The sequence below is a fragment of the Artemia sp. Qi Xiang Cuo genome, chromosome 5 (assembly GCF_049724085.1).
Source record: "Artemia sp. Qi Xiang Cuo chromosome 5, ASM4972408v1, whole genome shotgun sequence".
Taxonomy (NCBI): Eukaryota; Metazoa; Arthropoda; class Branchiopoda; order Anostraca; family Artemiidae; genus Artemia; species Artemia sp. Qi Xiang Cuo.
In genome coordinates, this window is record NC_142798.1 from 553,938 (window position 1) to 580,855 (window position 26,918).

Consider the following 26,918-nt stretch of genomic DNA (forward strand, 5'->3'; position numbering starts at 1 on the left):
ACCGCAAAAGAACGTGCTGTACAACAATATTCCGTTTCGGCTCAAGGTCGGTAATAAGCTTTTGTTTTGAAGGTACCCAATGCCTACGTTTATTCTCTACTAATGATAAATTGTAGGAACTGAGCGAGTCCTATGCACCGGTCTATTAAGGCAGGGGAGAACAAAGTCTTTTACCGAGTCATGAAGTTCCAGAGGAATTTCACCACCAATTTCAAAAAACCATTCTTGTGGTCCATTTTCCTCAACAGTGTGAATATTGGGAATATCTAGACCAGGAGGATCGGCAACCCATTGGTAATTCCTAGTCGCCAAATAAAAGTGAGACATTGCTGATGAGTGTAGGGAATTCATATCCAAGAAAACGGCATCAGACTTTTCACCGGTGCGTTGTCCCGTCGGGTCTGTTTCATGGAGACGATCCCCGTGAAAAACATACCCTCCCCGCATAGATCTTTCTACAAACAGGTGCTGATCTAAGTCGGCGATCAGACCTATTTCTGCTCCTCTGATTTTAAGAATTTAATCCATCACCAAATGAGGAGTCGAAAAATAATACCCCAAATCCAACCTGAATTCTTCATCAGTTTTGTATGTTTTTTACAGACAATATCCAACAACGTAAATACATCACTTGCCAGGTGCGTTTAACAAGAATCTCACCCATTTTTAAACCCTCCCTTTGCCCAAGCCCTAATGGCAAATTCGTAATTGGCAGTGGTGCATTGACGATCGCGAAGTGAATCAGAAAACTCTGCGGTGGGTGGTAATTTTTCCTCACTTAGCTTTTGAGGCGGAGCTGTAGTACTCATACGGGTATATGCCCTTACATGTTAATAAATCATACAGCTCCTCATCTGGAAATGCTGTTTGAGGAGGGAGAAACTATTAAAATCATCGCTTTTCCGTACTTGAATCAATTGATTTAGGGTTTTAAGGAAAAAACTAATAAAATCAAGGAAACGGATTTTATTCCAACACGTATCACCATTATCAATTGCTTTTCATTTAAATTTTAATACTAGCAACTTTCCAAATTATTTTGTCATGAATTTATATGAAAAAGAATTATCCACCCATGTGCCATCCACGACTTCACCTTACTGCAATCGTTCCAATGCTGGTAGTATGAATGTCAAGCCATAATGTGAATTGTGAATGTAAACCGTAAAAAGGTCTTGTTTCCTAACATTTAAATAACACGACTTATGCACAACCCCCCGAAAGTTACAAACATAAAATAGTTATCAAATAACCTAGATCTCAAAATATACATCCCTCTCCTTTTGGGGAAGGTAAAACTTGGAAGCCATAGTTTTGCTATAAAACCTGCTTAACGTCTAGGGAGTAGAGGTCTAAGTACTATTTTGCTTGCAGGTATAGGAATTCCATACTATTTGCTTGATGCTCTACACCTTTTCAAAGAGAGTCAGTACTCCCTCACATGGGATACACTACAGTTCGACGTGCACGTTGCAAAAAGCGAGCAGTACGAGCGGGGATTCCCCACTAATGCTAGTGAAAAACCCGTGTGGATGACTTGAAATAAAACTTTTTAACAAGAAATCTCTGCCCGTGTGGATGACTTGAAATAAAATTTATTTAACAAGAAATCTCTGAAAAAAATATTTTTGGGGGGGATGGGTTGATGGCAGAAGGATCTCTTAGAGCAGTTATAGTGAGATAGTGGGGGAGAGTCGCTACCAAAACACCCGTTTGGCGGACATGAAAGACAATATTGTAACAACAAATCTCGGAAAAAATATTTTGGGGGGCTCGCTTGATTTCATACGGACATCTTAGATTAGTTATAGTATTGTAATGGGGGGCGAATTGCTAGCGAAAAATCCGTGTGGATGACATGAAATAAAAAATTTTAACAAGAAATCTCTGAAAAAACATTTTCGGGGGGATGGGTTGCTGGCAGAAGGATCTCTTAGAGTAGTTAAAGTGTGATAGTGGAGGGGCCAGTTGCTAGCGCAAAACCCATGTGGATGACTTGAAATAAAAAATTTTAACAAGAAATCTTTGAAAAAATATTTTTGAGGGGATGGGTTGCGTGCAGAAGGATCTTTTAGAGTAGTTGTAGTGTGATAGTGGAGGGGCGAGTTGATAACCAAAAACCCGTTTGGGTGACTTAAAATAAAATTTTTTTAACAAGAAATCTCTGAACAAATATTTTTAGGGGATGGGTTGATGGCAGAAGGATCTCTTAGAGTAGTTATAGTGTGGTAGGGGGGGCGAGTTGCTAGCGAAAAACCCGTGTGGATGACTTGAAATAAAATTTTCTAACAAGAAATCTCTGCAAAACTATTTTTGGGGTGATGGGTTGATGGCAGAAGGATCTCTTAAAGTAGTTATAGTGTGATAGTGGGGGGGGGCGAGTTGCTAGCGAAAAAACCGTGTGGATGACTTGAAATACAATTTTTTAACAAGAAATCTCTGAAAAAATATTTGTGAGGGGATGGGTTGATGGCAGAAGGATCTCTTAGAGTAGTTATAGTGTGATAGTTAGGGGTGAGTTGCTAGCGAAAAACTCGTGTGGATGACTTGAAATACAATTTTTTAACAAGAAATCTCTGAAAAAATATTTTTGGGGGGATGGGTTGATGGCAGAAGGATCTCTTAGAGTAGTTATAGTGTAATAGTGGAGGGTGAGTTGCTAGCGAAAAACCCTTGTGGATGACTTGAAATAAATTTTTTTAACAAGAAATCTCTGAAAAAATATTTTTTGGGGGATGGGTTGATGGCAGAAGGATCTCTTAGAGTAGTTATATGTGATAGTAGGGGGGTGAGTTGCTAGCGAAAAACCCGTGTGGATGACTTGAAATACAATTATTTAACAAGAAATCTCTGAAAAAATAGTTTTAGGGGGATGGGTTAATGGCAGAAGAATCTCTTAGAGTAGCTATAGTGTGATAGGGGGGGGCGAGTTGCTAGCGAAAAACCCGTGTGGATGACCTGAAATAAAAAAAATTAACAGTAAATCTCTGAAAAAATATTTTTAGGGGGATGGATTGATGGCAGAAGGATCTCTTAGAGTAGTTATAGCGTGATAGTGGGGGCGGAGTTGCTAGCGAAAAACCCGTGTGGATGACTTGAAATACAATTTTTTAACAAGAAATCTCTGAAAAAATATTTTTGGGGGGATTGGTTGATGGCAGAAGGATCTCCTAGAGTAGTTATAGTGTGATAGTGGATGGCGAGTTGCTAGCGAAAAACCCGTTTGGATGACTTGAAATAAATTTTTTAAACAAGAAATCTCTGAAAAAATATTTTTTGGGGGATGGGTTGATGGCAGAAGGATCTCTTAGAGTTGTTATAATGTGATAGTGGGGGGTGAGTTGCTAACAAAAAACACGTGTAGATGACTTGAAATACAATTTATTAACAAGAAATCTCTGAAAAAATATTTTTGGGGGGATGGGTTGATGGCAGAAAGATCTCTTAGAGTAGTTATAGTGTGATATTGGAGGGCGAGTTGCTAGCGAAAAACCCGTGTGGATGACTTGAAATAAAATTTTTTAACAAGAAATCTCTGAAAAAATATTTTTGGGGGGATGGGTTGATGGCAGAAGGATCTCTTAGAGTTGTTACAGTGTGATAGGGGAGGGACGAGTTGCTAGCGAAATACCCGTGTGGATGACTTGAAATAAAAATTTTAGCAAGAAATCTCTGAAAAAATATTTTTGGGGGGATTGGTTGATGGAAGAAGTATATCTTAGAGTAGTTATAGTGTGATAGTGGAGGGCGAGTTGCTAGCGAAAAACCCGTTTTGGTGATAATAAAAACATATTCGTGACCTCAAACATTTGAAAAATATTTTTAGGGGGATAGGGGGATGGTAAACGTATAACTTAGAGTCGTTATAATGTGATAATGGGGGTCAAGCTTATAGTGAAAAACCCTTTTGAATGAATTTAAATAAAAATTTTTAAAAAGAAGTCTCTGAAAAAATATTTTTTGGGGGATAGGTTGATGGCAAACGGATCTTTTAGAGTAGTTATAGTGTGATAGGGGAGGGGGGAGTTGCTAGCGAAAAACCCGTGTGGATGACTTGAAATAAAAATTTTTAACAAGAAATCTCTGAAAAAATATTTTTGGGGGATGGGTTGATGGCAGAAGATCTCTTAGAGTAGTTATAGTGTGATAGTGGAGGGGTCAGTTGCTAGCGAAAAACCCGTGTGGATGACTTGAAATAAAATTTTCTAACAAGAAATCTCTGAAAAAATATTTTGGGGTGATGGGTTGATGGCAGAAGGATCTTTTAGAGTAGTTATAGTGTGATAGGGGGGGGGCGAGTTGCTAGCGAAAAACCCGTGTGGATGACTTGAAATACAAATTTTGAACAAGAAATTTCTGAAAAAATATTTTGGGGGTGCTGGGTTGATGGCAGCAGGATCTCTTAGAGTAGTTATAGTGTGATAGTTAGGGGTGAGTTGCTAGCGATAAGCCCGTGTGGATGACTTGAAATAAATTTTTTAACATGAAATCTCTGAAATTTTTTTTTGGGGGGGATGGGTTGATGGCAGAAGGATCTCTTAGAGTAGTTATAGTGTAATAGTGGAGGGCGAGTTGCTAGCGATAAACCCTTGTGGATGATTTGAAATAAATTTTTTAGACAAGAAATCTCTGAAAAAATATTTTTAGGGGGATGGGTTGATGGCAGAAGGATCTCTTAGAGTAGTTATAGTGTGATAGTGGGGGTGAGTTGCTAGCGAAAAACACGTGTGGATGACTTGAAATAAAATTTTTTAACAAGAAATCTCTGAAAAAATATTTTTGGGGGGATGGGTTGATGGCAGAAGGATCTCTTAGAGTAGTTATAGTGTGATAGTGGGTGGCGAGTTGCTAGCGAAAAACCCGTGTGGATGACTTGAAATAAACTTTTTTAACAAGAAATCTCTGAAAAAATATTTTTTGGGGGATGGGTTGATGGTAGAAGGATCTCTTAGAGTAGTTATAGTGTGATAGTGGGGAGTGAGTTGCTATCAAAAACCCGTGTGGATGACTTGAAATAAAAATTTTTAACAAGAAATCTCTGAAAAATATTTTTTGGGAGATTAGTTGATGGCATAATGAGCACTTAGATTAGTTACAGTGCGATATTGGTGGGCGAGTTGCTAGTAAAAAACCTTTGTGAATGACTTGACATAGAAATTTTTGACATCAAATCTCTGAAAAAATAATTTTAAGGGGATGGGTTGATGGCAGAAGGATCTCTTAGAGTAGTTATAGTGTGATAGGGGAGGGGCGAGTTGCTAGCGAAATACCCGTGTGGATGACTTGAAATAAAAATTTTAGCAAGAAATCTCTGAAAAATTATTTTTTGGGGTAAGGTTTGATGGCAGAAGTATATCTTAGAGTACTTATAGTGTAATAGGGGAGGGCGAGTTGCTAGCGAAAAACCCGTGTGGATGAATTGAAATAAAAAATTTTAACAAGAAATCTCTAAGAAAATATTTTTGGAGGGGATGGGTTGATTGCAGAAGGATCTCTTAGATTAGTTATAGTGTGATAGTGGAGGGTGAGTTGCTAGCGAAAAACCCGTGTGGATGACCTGAAATACAATTTTTTAACAGGAAATCTCTGAAAAAATATTTTTGGGGGGATGGGTTGATGGCAGAAGGATCTTTTAGAGTAGCTATAGTGCGATAGTGGAGGGCGAGTTGCTAGCGAAAAACCCGTGTGGATGACTTGAAATAAAAAATTACAACAAGAAAACTCTTTGAAAAAATATTTTTTGGGGGGATGGCTTGATGGTAGAAGGATCTCTTAGAGTAGTTAAAGTGTGATAGTGGGGGGGGGGGGGCGAGTTGCTACCGAAAAACCCGTGTGGATGACTTGAAATAAAATTTTCTAACAATAAATCTCTGAAAAAATATTTTTGGGGTGATGGGCTGATGGCAGAAGGATCTCTTAGAGTAGTTATAGTGTGATAAGGGGGGGGGGGGAGTTACTAGCGAAAAACCCGTGTGGATGACTTGAAATACAATTTTTTAACAAGAAATCTCTGAAAAAATATTTTTGGGCGGCTGGGTTGCTGGCAGAAGGATCTCTTAGAGTAGTTATAGTGTGATTGTGGGGGGCGAGTTGCTAGCGAAAAACCCGTGTGGATGACTTGAAATAAACATTTTTAAGAAGAAATCTCTGAAAAAATATTTTTTTTTTTGGGGGGGGGGGTTGATGGCAGAAGGATATCTTAGAGTAGTTATAGTGTAATTGTGGAAGGCGAGTTGCTAGCGATAAACCCTTGTGGATGATTTGAAATAAATTTTTTCGACAAGAAATCTCTGAAAAAATATTTTTAGGGGTATGGCTTGATGGCGGAAGGATCTCTTAGAGTAGTTATAGTGTGATAGTGGGTGGCGAGTTGCTAGCGAAAAACCCGTGTGGATGACTTGAAATAAAAAAATTTAACAAGAAATCTCTGAAAAAATATTTTTGGGGGGATGGGTTGATGGCAGAAGGATCTCTTTTTTTTTTGTACGTATCTTAAAATGACAAAATATGCTTACGGCTCTAACAATTGTACTCTATGATTGCTCAGAGACACGGTGTAGCTTTCCCATTGGTATTCTATGGCTGGTTATCGACATTACCTAGTCTATTGCATGTATTAAATCAGTAATTTTTACGCCGTGGAACGATAAACACATAGGTCATATCTTTAAAAAAAAGTGAAGATGGAGCATTTTAATAAAGTGTGTTCACATGACAATGTTATTGTAGCATCTAATGCCGACAACGAGAAGCATTGAAACATACTTGAAACAAGAAACAAGAACAAGAAACTATGAAACAAGTACAAGTGGTAGCACTATTGGAAATATATGCATGCATTGTCGTGACAGTAAGGAATTAAATTTCTTTGGAATACCAAAAAAAATTCAACTCTTATGATGGTGGTTATGCGAGATCTCAATCTCCAGAGATGATTGCACTCAAAGAGAATTCCAACATAAAAATTATCGTTGATGATAGAGGACAACTCCTAGCTACTGCTTCAGGTAACACATTACCTATTGATACATCCAATCGTCAGCTTTCGGGTATTAGCATTCAACGGAAGGTCAATAAGAGAAAGGCCTACTCTTCTACTAATATCGTAAACCATATCTTGTCTACGTGCCAAAACTGTTACCTGTCTAAAAATAATCTGATAATAGACAGTGAAATTGCCAGAAAAATAAAAAGGGCATTGTCAGAAAATATCACTATGGAATATAAAGATGAATCAATGAAAAACAAAACACCAGCAAACGTTACTGACATTGATCAAACAGTCAATGAACCAAATAATACCAAATAAGAAAAGCATATTGAGTCTGTTGATGAGGCACCAGTAAAAGTTGTGTATGACTCTAACTGGAATAGTCAATAATCTAATGATTACGAACTAAGAGAGACAATAGCTACAGTATTAAGAGAGAACATGGTGAACTATTTTATGGAACAGATTCAAAATGTCAAACGTTAATCACTAATATTAATAATGTATCATAATATATATTTGTATCAATATTCTACATAGCATTATTTCATTTAAAATATATTATGCATTAAATCGTTATGTGTTCACTATTTTTAGAGTATGCTAGAATATCAAACGCTTAGAATGTCTATTAAAACATCGCATATGTAAGAAAAGGAATCTGCATACACCTATTGTCAGACACATGGGATAATATTGACAAAATCTAGGTATCAGAAGGAATAAATTCTTTATCAACATCCGTTGTTGGATATGTCATAATGGCATTATGAAAAAATTGTAAGTAAGTAAGTAAGTAAGTAACAAACTCTTTCTTGAATTCACCTCTTGGATACACAATACAGAAATTTAATTCAGGAAATTATGAAAAAAAATGAACAAATTCTTTATTAACATTCATTATCGATTGAAGTGGCTTCCTAGACAGACAATACAGGAATTTTACAAAATCTAAGTATAAAAGTGATTAAATTCTATATCAACATCCATTTCTCGGATACATAGGAAAAAGTGGACAAAATCTACGTGTTAGAGTGAATAAATTTTATTTATCAAAATCTTCTGTTAGATACATCGCATAAAATTGACAGAATCTAAGTGTCAGAGTGACTAAATTCTATATCAACATCCTTTTCTCGGATACATAGGATAAAATATCGGATAAAATTGACAAAATCTAAGTATCAGATTGATTAAATTCTATATCAACATCCCTTTCTCAGGTACAAGGGGATAAAATTGACAAAATCTAATAATCAGATTGATTAAATTCTATATCAGCATCTCTTTCTCGTGTACATGGGATAAATTTGACAAAATCTAAGTATCAGAGTGAATAATTTATTTTTTATCAACATCTTTTATCAGTTACAACAATTATAATTAACAAAATCTAAATATCAGAGTGAATAATTTATTTTTTTATCAACATCTTTTATCAGTTACAACAATTATAATTAACAAAATCTAAATATCAGAGTGAATAAATGCTTTTTCAGCATCATTTGTCGGATATGTTGAATAAAATATGCAAAGTCGACAATGCTTTATTTCATTTTTTTAGGTTAATTTAGACGAGATTTAGTGCGCGCACGTAACCTCGTCTAAATTAACCTTAAAAAATGAAATAAAGCTGTTTCGACTTTGCATATTTTATTCAACATATCCGACAAATGATGCTGAAAAAGCTTATGACTTAAGTTTCACATTTGAACTATAGAATTGTATTTTCCATAATTTTCTTACAAGAAACGAGTTTACGGTCAAAAACCCTTAATAGCTCAGATTTTACAGAAATAGTTTTATTTTTCGACCCAAAAATGGACTTAAGTTTCACATTTGAACCAGAGAATTGTATTTTCCTTAATTTTCTTACAAAAAACTAGAGTTTACGGGCAAAAACCCTTATTAGCTCAGATTTTATGGAAATAGTTTTATTTTTCAATCCAAAAATAGATTTAAGTTTCACATTTGAACCAGAGAATTGTATTTTCCATAATTTTCTTACAAAAAACTAGAGTTTACGGTCAAAAACCCTTATTAGCTCAGATTTTACAGAAATAATTTATTTTTCGATCCATAACTGGACTTAAGTTTCACCTATGAGCCAACGAATTGTATTTTCCATAATTTTCTTACAAAAAACTAGAGTTTACGGTAAAAAACCCTTATTAGCTTAAATTTTACGGAAATAGTTTTATTTTTCGATCCAAAAATAGACTTAAGTTTCACATTTGAACCAGAGAAGTGTATTTTCCATAATTTTCTTACAAAAAACTAGAGTTTAAGGCCAAAATCCCTTATTAGCTCAGATTTTACAGAAATAGTTTATTTTTCGATCCATAACTGGACTTAAGTTTCATCTATGGCCAACGAATTGTATTTTCCATAATTTTCTTACAAAAAACTAGAGTTTACTGTCAAAAACCCTTATTAGCTTAGATTTACGGAAAAAGTTTTATTTTTCTATCCAAACTAAACCTAAGTTTCACATTTGAACGAGAGAATTGTATTTTCCATAATTTTCTTACAGGAAACTAGAGTTTACAGTCAAAAAGCCCTTATTAGCTCAGATTTTACAGAAATATTTATTTTTCAATCCATTACTGGACTTAAGTTTCACATTTAAGCCAGAGAATTTTGTTCTCCATTATTTTCTTACAAATAAACTTGAGTTTACGGCCGAAACCCCCTATTACCTCATATTTTTCTTAAATAGTTTTTTTTTTGATCCAAAAATATACTTATGTTTCAAGTTTGAACCAGAGAATTGTATTTTCCATAATTTTCTTACAATAAACTAGAGTTTACCGTCAAAAACCCTTATTAGCTCAGATTTTACAGAAATAGTTTTTTTTTCAATCCAAAACTAGACTTTAGTTTCACCTATGAGCCAACGAATTGTATTTTCCATAATTTTCTTACAAAAAAACTAGTGTTTACGGTCAAAAACCATTAATAGCTCAGATTTTACGGATATAGTTTTATTTTTCGATCCAAAATGGACTTAGGTTTCACATTTGAACCAGAGAATTGTATTCTCCATAATTTTCTTACAGGAAACTAGAGTTTACGGTCAAAAAACCCTTATTAGCTCAAATTTTACAGAAATAGTTTATTTTTTCGATCCATAACTGGACTTAAGTTTCACCTATGAGCCAACGAATTGTATTTTCCATAATTTTCTTACAAAAACTAGGGTTTACGGTCAAAAAACCCTTATTAGCTCAGATTTTACGGAAATAGTTTTATTTGTCGATCCAAAAATAGACTTAAGTTTCACATTTGAACCAGAGAATTGTATTTTACATAATTTTCTTACAAAAAACTAGAGTTTACGGTCAAAAACTGAGTTTCATTTGGTATTTTCGCTAGCAATTCGCCCCCACTATTAAACTAACACTACGCTAAGACATCCTTCTGCCATCAAGCCATCTCCCTCAAGAACACTTTTCAGAGATTTCTTATTAAAGAATTTTATTTCAAGCCATTCACACGGGTTTTTTACTAGCAACTCGCCCCCCACTATCACACTATAACTACTCTAAGAGATCCTTCTGCCATCAACCTATCCCCCCAAAAATATTTTTCCAGAGATTTCTTGTTAAAAAAAATTTATTTCAAGTCATCCACACGGGTTTTTCGGTAGCAACTCCCCACCCACGATCTCACTATAACTACTCTAAGAGATCCTTCTGCCATCAATCCATTCGCCCAAACATATTTTTTCAGAGATTTCATGTTTAAAATTTTTATTTCAAGTCATCAACACGATTTTTTCGCTAGCATCTCGCCCTCCACTATCGAACTATATCTACTCTAAGAGATCCTTCTGCCATCAACCCATCCCCCAAAAATATTTTTTCAGAGTTTTCTTGTTAAAAAATTGTATTTCAAGTCATCCACACGGGTTTTTCGCTAGCAACTCACCCCCCACTATCACACTATAACTACTCAAGAGATCCTTCTGCCATCAACCCATCCCCCCAAAAATATTTTTTCAGAGATTTCTTGTAAAAAATTTGTATTTCAAGTCATCCATACGGGTTTTTCGCTCGCACCTCGCCCCCCACTATCACACTATAACTACTCTAAGAGATCCTTCTGCCATCAACCCATCACCCCAAAAATATATTTTCAGAGATTTCTTGTTAAAATTTTTATTTCAAGTCATCCACACGGGTTTTTCGCTAGCAACTCGCCCTCCACGCGTGCACTATAACTACTCTAAGAGATCCTTCTGCCATCAACCCATCCCCTCAAAAATATTTTTTCAGAGATTTCCTGTTAAAATAATTAATTTTAAGTCATCCACATGGGTTTTTCGCTAGCAACTCGCCCCTCCACTATCACACTATAACTACTCTAAGAGATCCTTCTGCAATCAACCCATCCCCCCGAAAATATTTTTTCAGAGTTGTCCTGTTAGAACATTTTATTTCATGCCATCCAAACGGGTTTTTCACTAGCAACTCGCCCTCCACTATCACACTATAACTCATCTCAGATATGCTTCTGCTAGCAACCCATCCTCCCGAAAATATTTTTTCAGTGATTTCTTGTTAAAAATTTTTATTTCAAGTCATCCACACGGGTTTTTCGCTAGCAACTCACCCCCCACTATCACACTATAACTACTCTAAGAGATCCTTCTGCCATGAAACCATCCCCCCCCAAAAAAAAATATTTTTTCAGAGATTTCTTGTTAAAATTTTTTTATTTCAAGTCATCCACACGGTCAGAGATTTCTTGTTAAAAAATTTTATTTCAAGTCATCCACACGGGTTTTTCGCTAGCAACTCGCCACCCACTATCATACTATAAGTACTATAAGAGATCCTTCTGCCATCAACCTATTCCCCGAAAAATATTTTTTCAGAGATTTCTTGTTAAAATTTTTTATTTCAAATCATCCACACGGGTTTTTCGCTAGCAACAGTGGGGAATCCTCGCTCGTACGTCTCACTTTTTACAACGTGCCTGTCAAACTGTAGTGTATACGATGTGAGGGAGTACTGACTCTCTTTGAAAAGGTGTAGAGCATCAAGCAAATAGTATGGGAATTCCTATACCTGCAAGCAAAATGGTACTTAGACCTCTACTCTAGGGCCCGGATAGAACTCCACTGCCAAATGGTAAAACATCAACTAATAACTCATGTACGATGAAGAAAGGGAATATTTTATTCTCCCTATAATAGACAATAATAAAGTTAGAAATGTTTAAATGCAGTAGAAAAAGAATAAATCCAACTTTAATAACCCGAGAATAAACGAGAAAATAGGTCTTGTTTTTCCTCAACCTAAACCATTTCAACATGACAAAAAGTACTAAAGTACGAAAAGTTCTTGTAATAAATTGTGCGTTCAAAGGGAAAATGCTAGACAATAATTTATCAGTAACCTAGGCTTGCATGTGACCTTTTTAAGGGGGAGAGACATAATGTTCTTGTTTTTACCATTTAGAAAAATCTTCTCACCTCTCTGTATCTATTTTAATAACTATTTTACGCAGAGATTTAACTAAACCGTTATTTCTCTTCATAAAGGAAGTCTTTGCCTTCATCAAATCCACTTGATAATAGAATATCACCCTCATAAGGTATAATTGACTGCAAAACCAACCCTTCCACTTTGTTAATAATAGATGTCTTTGTTTAGAGTACAAGAGAAACAAGTCTAATTTTACCAACCCCCCTAAATTAAAGACATTGCCTTCTAGCCTTGTATATCAAAGTTAAAAACCTTAGTTTTCACGCTCCCCCTGCGAATATAAAAGAAACTTTTTCGAAAGAAAGGTATAGAATTAAATAATAGGCAATAGTAAAGTTAGAAAAAAGAATAATGGCTCTCGTTTTCCCGCAAGTCATTTCAAGATGTACCTAAAGTAGTGCACTCTAAAGAGCTGTTAGTATCCCCCCGCCTTTCACATAATTTCCCCGTCCTAAAATATCTCTATTACGCATTAATTTTGTGGGAAATTCATCCCTTTTTCAGACCGTCTAGAATTATGCGAAGCCATAAGCTTAACAATAACCCTTCCTTGTGGTTGGAATAGCACCCTTGTTTTGTTAATTTAGACAAGGATCGTGCGAAAAGATTTGTTTACAATACCACCACCCCTTTTGAGACGTATTCACATATTTTTTGGTTAATTTAGACAATGATTTTGAGCACGAAATGATTTTGCTGGTTTTAACAGATGAAGGAGAAAAGACACTTTTCAGTAAAATAATCCTTTTCCGAAAGAATTAAATGGTAATGAAAAGTGGGAAGAGGGGGGGGGGGTTACACAGTAGGAAAAAGAGTGTGTTTGAAACAAAGCAAAGTATAAAGATTTTTCTTTTTTTTTTGGGGGGGGGGGTAACTATAGAGAGATAGGCACTTACATAATTGTAGGTATTATCCATTGTTTCAGATACTTGTTTACTTGACAACCTTTTGAAAGAGACTGATAAGGAAATGTCTTTATCCGGCCTATATATAGCATACTTTGGAGGGGGAAGTTCTCTATGGCTTTTAATAGAAAAGCTTCGCAGGGGATTTCAATCACCTGGGAATTTTGTCTAGAAACAACCTGGGGGAGTTTCGCTGGCTGCGAGTTTGTCTGGAAAAACATCGTAGGGGATTTCAGCCACCTGGAAATTTTGTCTAGTAACAGCGTGGAGGAGTTTTGCTAGCTGGGGACATGTCTGGAAAAACGTCGTAGGGGATTTCAATCATACGGGAATTTTGAATAGAAAAACATCGTAGGGGATTTCTAGCACCTGGGAATTTTGCCTAGTAACAATACGTGGATTTCAGCCACCTGGGAGTATGTCTAGACATGTTTTTGCCTAGAAACACAATTTGCCTAGTAACAGGGAAGAGGGTGTGTCCTTGAAATCTTGGCTAGACATGCCGAATCTAGCCTGCACCTGCATAATCTTGCCTGGACATGCCTAATCTGGCCAGGACATGCCAAATCTTGCCTGGGCGGGAATTTCGCCTAGAAACAGGTTTGAGGGGCTCCATTTAGAATTCTCTATTATACCGACCACATTCCAAGTAGTTGAAACACCTGTAAATCTTGCTACCCGTCCCCTAGAAACAGTTGACCGCATTGTACAGGTGTGTCGCGTGACGTCAGAGGGCTGCCTTTGAAACTCAATGTTAATTTTCTTATCCGTGACTTTGAAATCCAATACTGTTTTGAGGGGATACAACTTATTAGTTATGATGGTTATGTTTGTTGGTTATATTTGCTGGATGCTGCTTGATGGTTTTGTTTGTTTTTGATTATGTTTGTTGGTTGTTGTTTGTTGATGGTTATGTTTGATGTTGGTTATGTTATGTTTGATGTTTGTTGGTTCTGTTTGTTGATGGTTAGATTTGTTGGCTGTTGTTTGATGGTTATGTTGGTTATGTTTTTTGGTTATGTTTGATGTTTGTTGGATGTTGGTTATTTTGTTTGTTGTTTGATGGTTGTTGGTTATGTTTGATGGTTATGTTTATGTTGTCAATGTTTGAATAGTTATTCACCGGAATATTTTTGGGAAATTTTTAAGTGTAACTCGTTTTGTCATTGCTATGAAACTAGGTATTCTTCAGAGATAGTGTCTGAGGCTTGGAGTATTCAACGCAGATCGTTATTTTTGTGTTTTGTAGGACCGCAGTTTTGAAATTCACTCCCTGAGGGTATAAGGGTTACAGATAATGTTAGCCAGTTCAAGAGGGGGTTGAACCGTTACCTTGTGGCTAATTTAAGTTGAATTAAGTATGTTTCCCTATAATTCGTTTCCACGTCGTTTATGATTTATCGACGATATTGTTTAATAGTGCGTGCTAGTAGGGAGGGGGGATGCCAGCCCTGAACTAACAAGATTACAGCCAATCAGAGGGCTAAAAAACTAAACTAGCAAGATCACTTGCCTCTTTCTAGGTCAATCAACAGTTAGAAATACTGGGCTAACAAGGTGACATCGCCAGACTCCCAAGAAATTTCAGCAATGAATTTACGTAGATGTTATATCTCAATTTGTTTACTCTTTAAGGTTAAGGGATGATGTGTAATTAATACAGACATGAATTACGTTGAACTTATTGTGTACTTACTTCATAACATAAGAATTCATAACAGAAGAATCAATAGGCTTCACAGAAATTTAAAATGTATCTGTGCACAGTTTCCAGAACAAAGGAAAACTTGAAACTCTGTGGTCGCTATAATGGACATGTACACAATATGGGATGTGGGCGATATAAAATATTGTTTTTGGCAATGGAGTAAAAAGTTGCTAAGAAGTTGAAAGTAATAGAACCATTGGTTTCAAGATGAAATTGTGAATTAACCTAACTTTACTTCCCGACTATTTTCTGTATATTACACAAGTACCATTTCAGCAGTGTTTTCAATATAAAAAGTTGATACTAATAAAGATGAAGATGCCAAGAAAAGAATTTTAATGAAGAAATTCAGAACAATCCTTAGAAGTCCTTAGAAAATAACTAGTGAGCCGATTATGAGTATGAAAAATCAAGGCCTGCAACCACAAAGGACCTCAACCACCAAGGTCCTCTCTCCCCATCCTCAATGGCCCCCACCACTCCAAATTTTTGGGCCCATTCCCCACATTTTAATACTTTTTTGAAGTTTATTTTTTGAACTTTTTTTTATTTTTTAACATGATAATTCTATTTCAACTTTTTTACATGTCTTAGAATGACATAAAACATACTTGAAGCATAAAAAATTCATTTTTAAGCTAGATTTCTTAACGTATGTAGATGTTTGTTGTCTGAAACCTATGATTTGGGTCCATGGTTTACTATTTCACACTTTTCTGACCTAGGTTTCTTAACCTGTCATAGGAGTGTGTTGTCTGAAATCTATGATTTGGGATGTTTGGTTTACTATTTTAGACTTTTCTTAGCTAGGTTTCTTAACCCTTCGTAGATGTGTGTGTTGCTTGAAACTCATGATTTGGGATGTATAGTTTTTTATTTTGGACTTTTCTGAGCTAGATTTCCTAACCTTTCGTAGGTGTATGTCTGGTTTTATCAATAATATTTGATTTTTGTAATCAAATTGGGTTATTGTTAATTTTCAGAAATAAGAACATCAAAGTTTAAAATAAATCTGATTTTATTAATAATATTTGATTTCTTTTAATAATTGGGTACATTATTGCATATTTTTTTTAGTAATGTAGGGTTTTAGTTTTCAGAAATATGAACATCCCAGTTTAAAATAAATCTGATTCTATTCATAACATTTTCTTAGCTAGGTTTCTTAGCCTGTCATAGGAGTGTGTTGTCTGAAATCTATGATTTGAGTGGTTTGGTTTACTATTTTAGACTTTTCTTAGCTAGATTTCTTAACCTATCGTAGATGTGTATTAACCGAAACTTATGATTTGGGTTGTCTAGTTTGCTATTTTGGACGGATTTGAACCATCAAGGACCAAAAGCACCAATGAACTCAACCTCCAAGGACCCCCTCTCCCCAACCTCCTAGGGGCCCCTTCCTCCAACTTTTTTTAGGACGCCCCCCCCCCCGTGGCCAAAATATTAATTCTGTGACCTTTTAATATTCTCACTACTCAAAGGTCCAAACGCAAGAACATGTACTTGAATTTCATTTATTCTACATACTAATATCTAAAATTTTATCATGATAGTCGCCGCAAAATTTCTGTGTCTTTTTACACTTCCTGCATTTATAAAAAGATTTTTTTTTTGTCTCCAATTTCTGGATATCAAATTGTGCTTCGTGTGCCTACACTAACAGCATCTTACATCTTTGACGATCTCCTCAGGATTAACGGGATAATATTCCAATTTTGGCTTCGTTATGGAGTTCTGAAAGCAGAAGTTTTATTAATAACATTTGATTTTAATAAAGTGGGATTTTAATCTTCAGAAATATGAACATCACACTTTGAAAAACATCAGATTGTATTAATAACATTGATTTTTTTATAAAGTTGGATTTGATCCAAGTTCTTATCGGGTACATTTTTGTATATTTTTTTTTAATAAAGCTGAATTTTAATTTTCAGGAATGTGAATATCACAGTTTAAAAAGCATCTGATTTTATTAATAATTTTTTTTTTAAGTTGGGTTTGATCCATGGCCACACTGGGTACATTTTGCATATTTTTTAATAAAGTGTGGTTTTACTTTTCAGAAATATGCACATCACGGACCAAAATACATCTGATTTTATTAATAACAATTGATTTTTTTTAATAAAGTTGGATTTTAATTTTCAGAAATATGAACATCACAATTTAAAAAACATCTTATTTTATTTATAACATTGATTTCTTTAATAAAGTGGGTGTTTTTCATTGAAATACACCTTTTCAATATAATTTTCGTGTCTAAAATTGATCTATTATTAAAATGATTTGAATATTGTTCTCGTATGTAATAGTCAATCTAGTGGATATGGTTTACCCCTTAATAACATTTTTCCAAGGGGGCCACTACTGTTTTTCGACATTTAATTATTAAGAAGGCTATTTTTTCTTTGAAATACACATTTACATTATAATTTTTGTGTCTAAAATTCATCTCTTATTAAAATGATTGGAATATTCGTCTCGTATGTAATAGTCAATCTGGTGGATATGGATTATCCTTTTCTAACATTTTTCCAAGGGTCAAATCATCCCCCCCCCTCAATTTTTCTTCTGAAATAAATATTTACATTGTAATTTTTATCTAAAATTAATCCATTATTAAAATGATTTGAATATTGGTCTCGTATGTAATAATCAATTTGGTGGATATGGATTACACTTCACTAACATTTTTTTCACAGCGAACTGTTTTAACATAAGAAAAGTATAGGAAACCATTTTTTATTCCTGTATCGAGCAATTTCTCAGTCACCATCCTTAATCATTCTTAAACAACACTGAAGAAAAAACCACTGTTTATCGACATTAAATTATTAAAAAGGCTATATTTTCATTGAAATGCATCTTTTCAATATAATTTTCGTGTCTAAGATTCATCTATCATTAAAAAGATTTGAATATTGTTCTCGTATATAAAAGTCAAATTGGTGGATATCGATTACCCTCTACTAACATTTTTCCAAGGGCCAAACATGGGGTACATTTTTGCATATTTTTTAGTAAAGTGTGGTTATACTTTTCAGAAGCATGCACATCCCAGTTTAAAATATATCTGATTTTATTAATAACAATTGATTTTCTTAATAAAGTTGGATTTTAATTTTCAGATATATGATCATCACAGTATAAAAAACATCCGATTTTATTAATAGCATTGATTTTTTTTAATAAAAATTTGTTTTTTCATTGAAATGCACCTTTTCAATATAATTTTCGTCTCTAAAATTCATCCCTTATTAAAATGATTTGAATATTGGTCTCGTATGTAATAGTCAATCTGGTGGATATGATCTACCCTTTAATAACATTTTCCCAAGGGGGGCCGCCACTGATTATCGACATTAAATTATTAAGAAGGCTTTTTCTCGTATGTAATAGTCAATTTGGCGGATATGGAATAATATTTGGAATAATATTTTTTCAGCACTTTACTAACGTTTTTCCCCCACCGAACTGTTTGAACATAAGAAAAGTATAGAAAATCCAATTTCTATTTCTGTATCGATCAATTTCTCAATTACCATATTTAATCATTAATAAAATATATACCGGATAAAATAAACACTTTGTATCGAAAATAAATTATTAAGTCTTCTATTTTTTAATTATAGTGAACCTGTTATATATACTTTTCGTCTATAAATTTAATACAATATTTTAAATAGATTTAAATATTTGTAGTAGGATAGATTATCGCTGGTTTATATGCACTAACCTTTACTGACATTCTTTCAAGGGCCAAAGGCCCCCCCAATTTTTTTCCGAAATACACCTTTACATTATAATTTTTTTGTCTAAATTTCATCAATTATTAAAAAGATTTATATATTGGTCTCGTATGTAATAGCCAATTTGGTGGATATGGATTACCATTTACTAACATTTTTTCCCACCGAACTGTTTGAACATAAGAAAAGCATAGAAAACCAATTTCTATTTCAGTATCGATCAATTTCTCAGTTACCATCTTTAATCATTCTTAAACAATACTGATAAAAACACTGTTTATTAACATTAAATTATTAAGAAGACTATTTTTTCATTGAAATGGCGTTTCAGTGAAAAAATAGCCTGCTTAATAATTCAATGTCGATAAACAGTGGGTTTTTTTCTTCAGTATTGTTTAAGAATGATTAAAGATGGTGACTTAGAAATTGATCGATACAGAAATATAATTTTGTAATTCTATAAGGTTATTAGGTTCAAAGAGTTCGGTGGGAGAAAATGTTAGTAAAGGGTAATCCATATCCACTAGATTGACTATTAAATAGGAGACCAATATTTAAATCGTTTTAATAATAGATGAATTTTAGACACAAAAATTATAATATAAATGGGTAATTCAAAGAAAAAATAGCCTTCTTAATAATTTAATGTAGATAAACAGTGGTGCCCCCCCTTGGAAAAATGTTAGTAAAGGGTAAACCATATCCACCAGATTGAATATTACATATGAGAACACTATTCAGATCATTTTAATAATAGATGGCTTTTAGAGACGAAAATTATAGTGAAAAGGTGCATTTCAAGTAAAAAAAACCAACTTTATTAAAAAAATCAATGGTTTTAACAAAATTGGAAAATTTTTTAAACTGCGATGATCATATTTCTGAAAATTAAAATCCAACTTTATAAAAAAAAATCAGTTGTTATTAATAAAATCAGATGTATTTTAAACTGGGATGTACATATTTTTGAAAATTAAAACCACACTTTATTAGAAAATATGCAAAAATGTACCCAATATTTGGCCCTAGGAAAAATGTTAGTAAAGGGTAATCCATATCCACCAGATTGACTATTACATACGAGAACAATATTCAAATCATTTTAAGGATAGATGAATTTTAGACATGAAAATTATATTGAAAAGGTGCATTTCAATGAAAAAATAGCCTTCTTAATAATTTTGTGTCGATAAACAGTGGTTTTTTTCTTCAGTATTGTTCAAGAATGATTAAAGATGGTGACTGAGAAACTGATCGATACAGAAATAGAAAATAGGTTTTCTATACTTTTCTTATGTTCAAACAGTTCGGTGGGTAAAAAAATGTTAGTAAAGGATAATCCATATCAACCAGATTGACTATTACATACGAGACCAATATTCAAATCATTTTAATAATAGATGAATTTTAGACACAAAAAATTATAATGTAAATGTGTATTTAAATAAAATAGCCTTCTTAATAATTTAATGTCGATAAACAGTGGTGGCCCCCCCTTGGAAAAATGTTAGTAAAGGTTAAACCATATCCACCAGATTGACTATTACATACGAAAACAATATCCAAATTATTTTAACAATAGATGCATTTTAGAGACAAAAATTATATTGAAAAGGTGCATTTCAATGAAAAAAAACTTTATTAAAAAATCAATATTATTAATAAAATCAGATGTTTTTCAAACTGTGATGTTCATATTTCTTAAAATTAAAATCCAACTTTATTAAAAAAATCAATTGTTATTAATAAAATCAGATGTATTTTAAACCGTGATGTGCATATTTCTGAAAAGTAAAACCACACTTTATTAAAAAAATATGCAAAAATGTTCCCAATGAGGCATTGGATCAAACCCAACTTTATTTTAAAAAAAATCAACGTTATTAATAAAATCAGATGTTTTTTAAACTGTGATGTTCATATTCCTGAAAATTAAAATTCAGCTTTATTAAACAAAAATATGCAAAAATGTTCCCAATGAGACCTTGGATCAAACCCAACTTTATTAAAAAAATCAATGTTATTAATAAAATCTGATGTTTATTAAAGTGTGATGTTCATATTTCTGAAGATTAAAATCCAACTTTTTTAAAAAATTCAATGTTATTAATAAAACTTGTACTTTTAGAACTCCATAACGAAGCCAAAATTGGAATATTATCCCGTTAATCCTGACGAGATCGTCAAAGATGTAAGATGCTATTGGTGTAGACACACGAAGTACAATTTGATATCCAGAGATTGTAGACGGAAAACATATCTTTATAAATGCAGGAAGCGTAAAAAGACACAGAAATTTCCGGCGACTATCATGATAAAATTTTAGATAGTAGTGTGTAGAATAAATGAAATTCAAGTAAATGTTCTTGCATTTGGACCTTTGAGTAGTGAGAATATTAAAAGGTCATAGAATTAACATTTTAGGCCACGGGGGGGGGGCTTTTAGAAAGATATCATTATAAATTTTCATATTTCATAATGCTATGCAAAAAAGTTTCAGAATTGGATGTTCAAAGAATCCACTTGTCTAAGTTCCCAAAAAATGAGGTCTGAAATGACGTTCTGATAACTTTTTTCTTATACATTCATAGCTCTTAATGGAGCCTCTACATTGAAAATTGTGGGGGTCTCCCCAAAAAAGTTGGAGAAAGGGGCCCCTAGGAGGTTAAGGAGAGGGAACCCTTGGATGTTGTGGTCATTGGTGCTTGCGGTCCTTGACGGTTCAAATCCGTCCAAAATAGCAAACCAAACGACCCAAATCATGAGTTTCATGCAACTCACGTCTACGAAAGGTTAAGAAACCTAGCTAAGAAATGTCTAAAAAAGTAAACCAAACATCTTAAATCATAGATTTCAGACAACACATTCCTATGACAGGCAAAGAAACCTAGCTAAGAAAATGTTAATATTAAAATCAGATGTATTTTATACTGGGATGTTCATATTTCTGAAAACTAAAACCCGACTTTATTAAAAAATATGCAAAAATGTACCCAATTATTAAAGGAAATCAAATACTATTAATAAAATCAGTTGCATTTTAAGCATGGATGTTCTTATTTCTGAAAATTAAAACCTAGCTTTATTAAAAGATCAAATATTATTAATAAAACCAGACATACACCTACGAAAGGTTAGGAAATCTAGCTCAGAAAAGTCCAAAATAACAAACTAGACATTCCGAATCATGAGTTTCTTGCAACACACACATCTACGAAAGGTTAAGAAACCTAGCTAAGATATGTCTAAATTATTAAACCAAACACCCCAAATAATAGATTTCAGACAACACGCTCCTTGGACAGGCTAAGAAACCTAAGTCAGAAAAGTGCGAAATTGTAAACCATGCACCCCAAATCACAGGTTTTAGACAACCAACATCTACATACGTTAAGAAATCTAGCTTAAATGTGAATTTTTTATACTTTAAGTATATTTTTGTCATTATAAGACATGTAAGAAAAAGTTTAAATAAAATTATCATGTTAAAAATAAAAAAAAAGTTCAAAAAATAAACTTCAAAAAAGTATAAAAATGTGGGGGATGTGCCCAAAAAGTTTGAGGGGGGGGGGCCCTTGGAGGATTGGGAGATAGGACCTTCGTGGTTGAGGTCCTTGGTGGTTGCAGTCGTTGATGGTTCATACTCATAATCGTCTCACTAGTTGATTTCTAAGGATTTCTAAGGATTGTTCTGAATTTCTTCATTAAAATTCTTTTCTTGACATCTACATCTTTATTAGTATCAAGTTTTTATATTGACAACACTGATTGAATGGTACTTTTGTAATATACAGAACACAGTCGATAAGTAAAGCTAGGTTATTTCATAAGGCCATCTTGACACCAATGACTCTATTACTTTCAACTTTTTAGCACACTCCATTGTCAAAAACATTATTTTATATAACCCGCATCTCATATTATGCAGATGTCTATTATAGCGACCATAGAGTTTCACGTTTTCTTTTGTTCTGGCAACTGTGCACAGATACATTTTAAATTCCTATGAAGCCTATTGATTTTTCTGTCATGAATTCTTACACAATCGAAGTACACAATAAGTTCAACGTAATTCATGTCTGTATTAATTACACATCATCCCTTAACCTTGAAGCGTAAACAAATTGTGATATAACATTTACGTAAATTCATTGCTGAAATATCCTGGGAGTCTGGTGATGTCACCTTGTTAGCCCAGTATTTCTAACCGTTGATTGACCTAGAAAGAGGCAAGTGATCTTGCTAGTTTAGTGTTGTAGCCCTCTGATTGGCTGTAATCTTGTTAGTTTAGGGCTGGCACCCCCTCCCTACTCGTGCTAATAGTTAAAAGTTGTTATATTTTCACTACTTTTTTGTGATTTTGATTTATAGGTGAAGTGTGAATATATAATAGTAGATTATAAGGATGGAAACATCCGTCATATACAGCCCAATGGGTTTCCCCGATGATTATTGAAAAATAAAGTAGGCGCTATTTTGGTTAATAAATTATTTCTCTCTCTCTCTCTCAAAGTCTCGGAAACATGATCAATCATGTCTTTTAAGCCATCGGATGTGGTTTCCAACAAGGCAACATCATATGTAAAATCCAAGTCTGTCAGGGATTGAGGAAATCCGTCTTGTTGATCTTACACAACTCTCTTGTGGTTGAACAGGGCATTATTCATTAACCAGTCTATCACATAGTAGAATACTGTGGGCGATAGGGGGCAACACTGCTTGAAACCAGACTCAAAAGCAAAAATGGTAGTTTGTTACTGGAGATGCGGACACAGGTCTCAGTATCCATGTATCACTACGGAGTATGTCGACGAGGTCCTGTGGCGCTCCATCTTCTGCCATAATCCTCCATAGTTCTACTCTGACAAGAGAATCAAAATTAGTAATGAAATCATTGAAAGTAATCAGTAATGGCAGGTGATACCTGTTATGCTGTTGCTGAAGGAGCCGGATCGTAAGTATCTCCTCTAGACAGCCACTCCCAGGTATGAAGTCTACCTGTACATGACAGATTAGCTTGTCACTCACCTCTTTAAATATATTCAAGAGAATGACACAGAAGATTTTCATTGCATGGTCAATTCAGGAAACCCTCTTTAATTTCCGCAAACATTCTTGTCCCCTTTTTGTAGACTGGAACGAGGACTGATACTTTCCAGTCCTTTGGAAAGTCTTTGTCGTCCAGAACTGTAAAAACAAGTCGCTTAGGCGGCATAATAGGGTTGGTGAATCCTTATCCATTTCAGAAGGAATTCCATCCTCTCTTGGGGTTTTGTTACTCTTCATTTACTTAGGCACTTTTAGTGCTTCTGCGATATTCTTTGGGTCCAGATTTATATTGTAAGGCTCCCTAGCAGTACCCGAGAAAGGAGGCAGATCCCATGAGGATTTGACGGGGTTCAGTAGCTCAGAAAAGTGTTCTCGCCTGCGTTCCAATTGACCTTCTTCGGACCGGATGATTTCCCCGTACTTGTCTTTCAGCGTATTAGATGTTGAAGGGGCTATTCCTGTTGCTTCTTTTAGCAGTTCAAACATGTTCTTGCTATTATGATGTTCTTGCATGCTCGAGCTCATTTTCAGTACTTTTATTGTTCTCGGTCCTGCTGGACAGATAGTTGAACTGCTTCTTCAGGCTGCTTTTAAGGGTTTTTTTGTACCACCTACGAGGGGACACTTCCATTCAACTAGCTCTAAGGTGCGGTCAGAAATCCAGATTCGTTATTTTTGGTTGGTGTGGCATTCGGTTTAACCCTCTAAAGCGTGATCTTGATATCCCAAACTCTCTGTTTCCCCTGTCCAACAGTGCCAAATTACTAGGTGTAATATTATCATCGGACTGCAAATTCAACACCCATGTGAAATCAGTGGCATCGAAAGCATATATATATAGTGCCCTTCAAACCATTATTATAATGAAACGTTTTGTTTTTTCCAGAGACCAGTTAAGAACTGCCTTCGTGACCTATGTCTGCCCTCACCTAGAATATGCCTGTCCAGTGTGGGGTCCTGCAGTGCAAAACTCACAATCCTTATTTGAAATGCTGGAAAATGTACAAAAACGCACAGCTAAAGTGATTCTTGACAGGGACTACATTAACTATGAAAAAGGACTTAGAACAATTGACCTACCATCGTTGTCCGAAAGAAGAGATAAATTGATAATGAATTTTGGTATATTCCTATTAAACAACAAACACCATAGATTCATACTACCCCCTGATGCCCTTATCAATATGAAGACACGGACCCAACATAAACTGTTACCACCAATGTGTCGCACTCGAAGGCATGAAGATTCTTTCGTGCCGTTTTTACCAAAATATATAAAAAGAGCTGATATTTTTACCAGTTGTTTTTTTTTTGTTTTTTTTTTAGTTTGTTAAAATCTGTGTAATTTAGCAAGTGCTACGACACTGATGTATAAATAAACCTGTACCTACCTACCTACCTGCCAATGGAGGTAACCTATATACATATAAACCTGTATAAATAAACCTGTACCTACCTACCTACCTGCCAATGGAGGTAACCTATATGTATTTGTAGGATGGTCCCCTATTAGCTACCTGAAGACACGCTGAGTGGCCTGGGAGAGGCCCCTACCGAGAAGATGACTCTATAATAGCTAGAAATATCATAGAAAATTTTAAAGGAGGTAATTCGATTGGAAATTAAAGTTTCTATTGTCCTTTTTAAAAGTGAAAAGTGAGTGGAGGGCGAGCAGTCTCCAAGCCCATTCATTTTCCAAACACATCCAAACAAAATTTTTAGACAACCACTGTGTTCAACATAGCAGAACACTCCAGTAGCGATGTCTTCAGGGATATTGGATGTATCAACCGCCACAGTTAGGTAATTTACCTATTATAATTCAAAATTAAACGTTGCTTTAAAACTAAGTCAAAAGGCAGTTTGTGCAAGGTTGCCAATAAGACACCTTAGCAATATCTCGAGAACGACTAGGACTATCAAGTTGAAACTTTCAGGGCTATTACTATGAGGCCTACTACTTCTTCTCTTACAATTTAAATAAATCAAAAGAGTCTGAATGAATTCAGGTTATCAAAGAGTAAGATAGAATTTTTAGGAATTGTAATAACTTTTATTTTCAGGTCAACTTGAGGAGGTATAAAACTAAACTAAACAGTGCTATTCTTTATTATTTTTTCCTATGAAAAAGACTATGTCAATAAAAACGAACAGAAATTAATCTAAAAGAAATTCCACAAAAAAAGTGTTGTAAAAGAAAATTAAAGAGCTTTATTAACTGAAAAATGAGCAGAATTAAGTCAAATAATTTTCCAAGTGTAAAACTACCACAAATGACCATCTACTACTACTACTAACAACTCATCGCAGCACCAAGCCGCCTGAGGCCAACACAGCTACGCACGCTCCTCCTCTACCCCAATCTATTCAAAGCCTCCCTTTTTACACCCGCCCACGAAGTTCCCATTTCCTTCAAATCTTTTTTTATGACGTCCTCCCAACCCAGACGGGGACGACCTGCTTTCCGTTTAGCCCTAGATGGTTGGCCGAAAAGAACAATCTTCGGCAATCTGTCATCCTTCATCCGAACAACATGTCCTAACCACCTCAACCTTTCTTTCATTATAGACCTAGAAAGCGGTATTGAACCACATTTTTCGTATAGCCTATTGTTTGAAATACGGTCAGTCAGCCGGGTACCCAGAACAATCCTTAAGCAATTTCTCTGGAAAACATCTAGCAAATCTTCATCCGCTTTTCGGAGCGTCCATGCTTCAGAGCCATATTTGACCACTGTCAAAAGAAATTCCACAAAAAAAGTGTTGTAAAAGAAAATTAAAGAGCTTTATTAACTGAAAAATGAGCAGATGACCATCAGTAAACAAATAAAACCCAAAACCTAACATAAATTACAATACATAACTGAGTCAAACTCAAAATGAGCAAAAATCAACGTGAGTAGGGTTGACAGCCTCAATGCCTTCTCAAGAATAAAATATAATTTAAACTTAAAAAAAAATTCGAAAATAAATGAATTTTTATTGACAGTTTAATATACATATGGTCATATTAAGTACGTAAAGT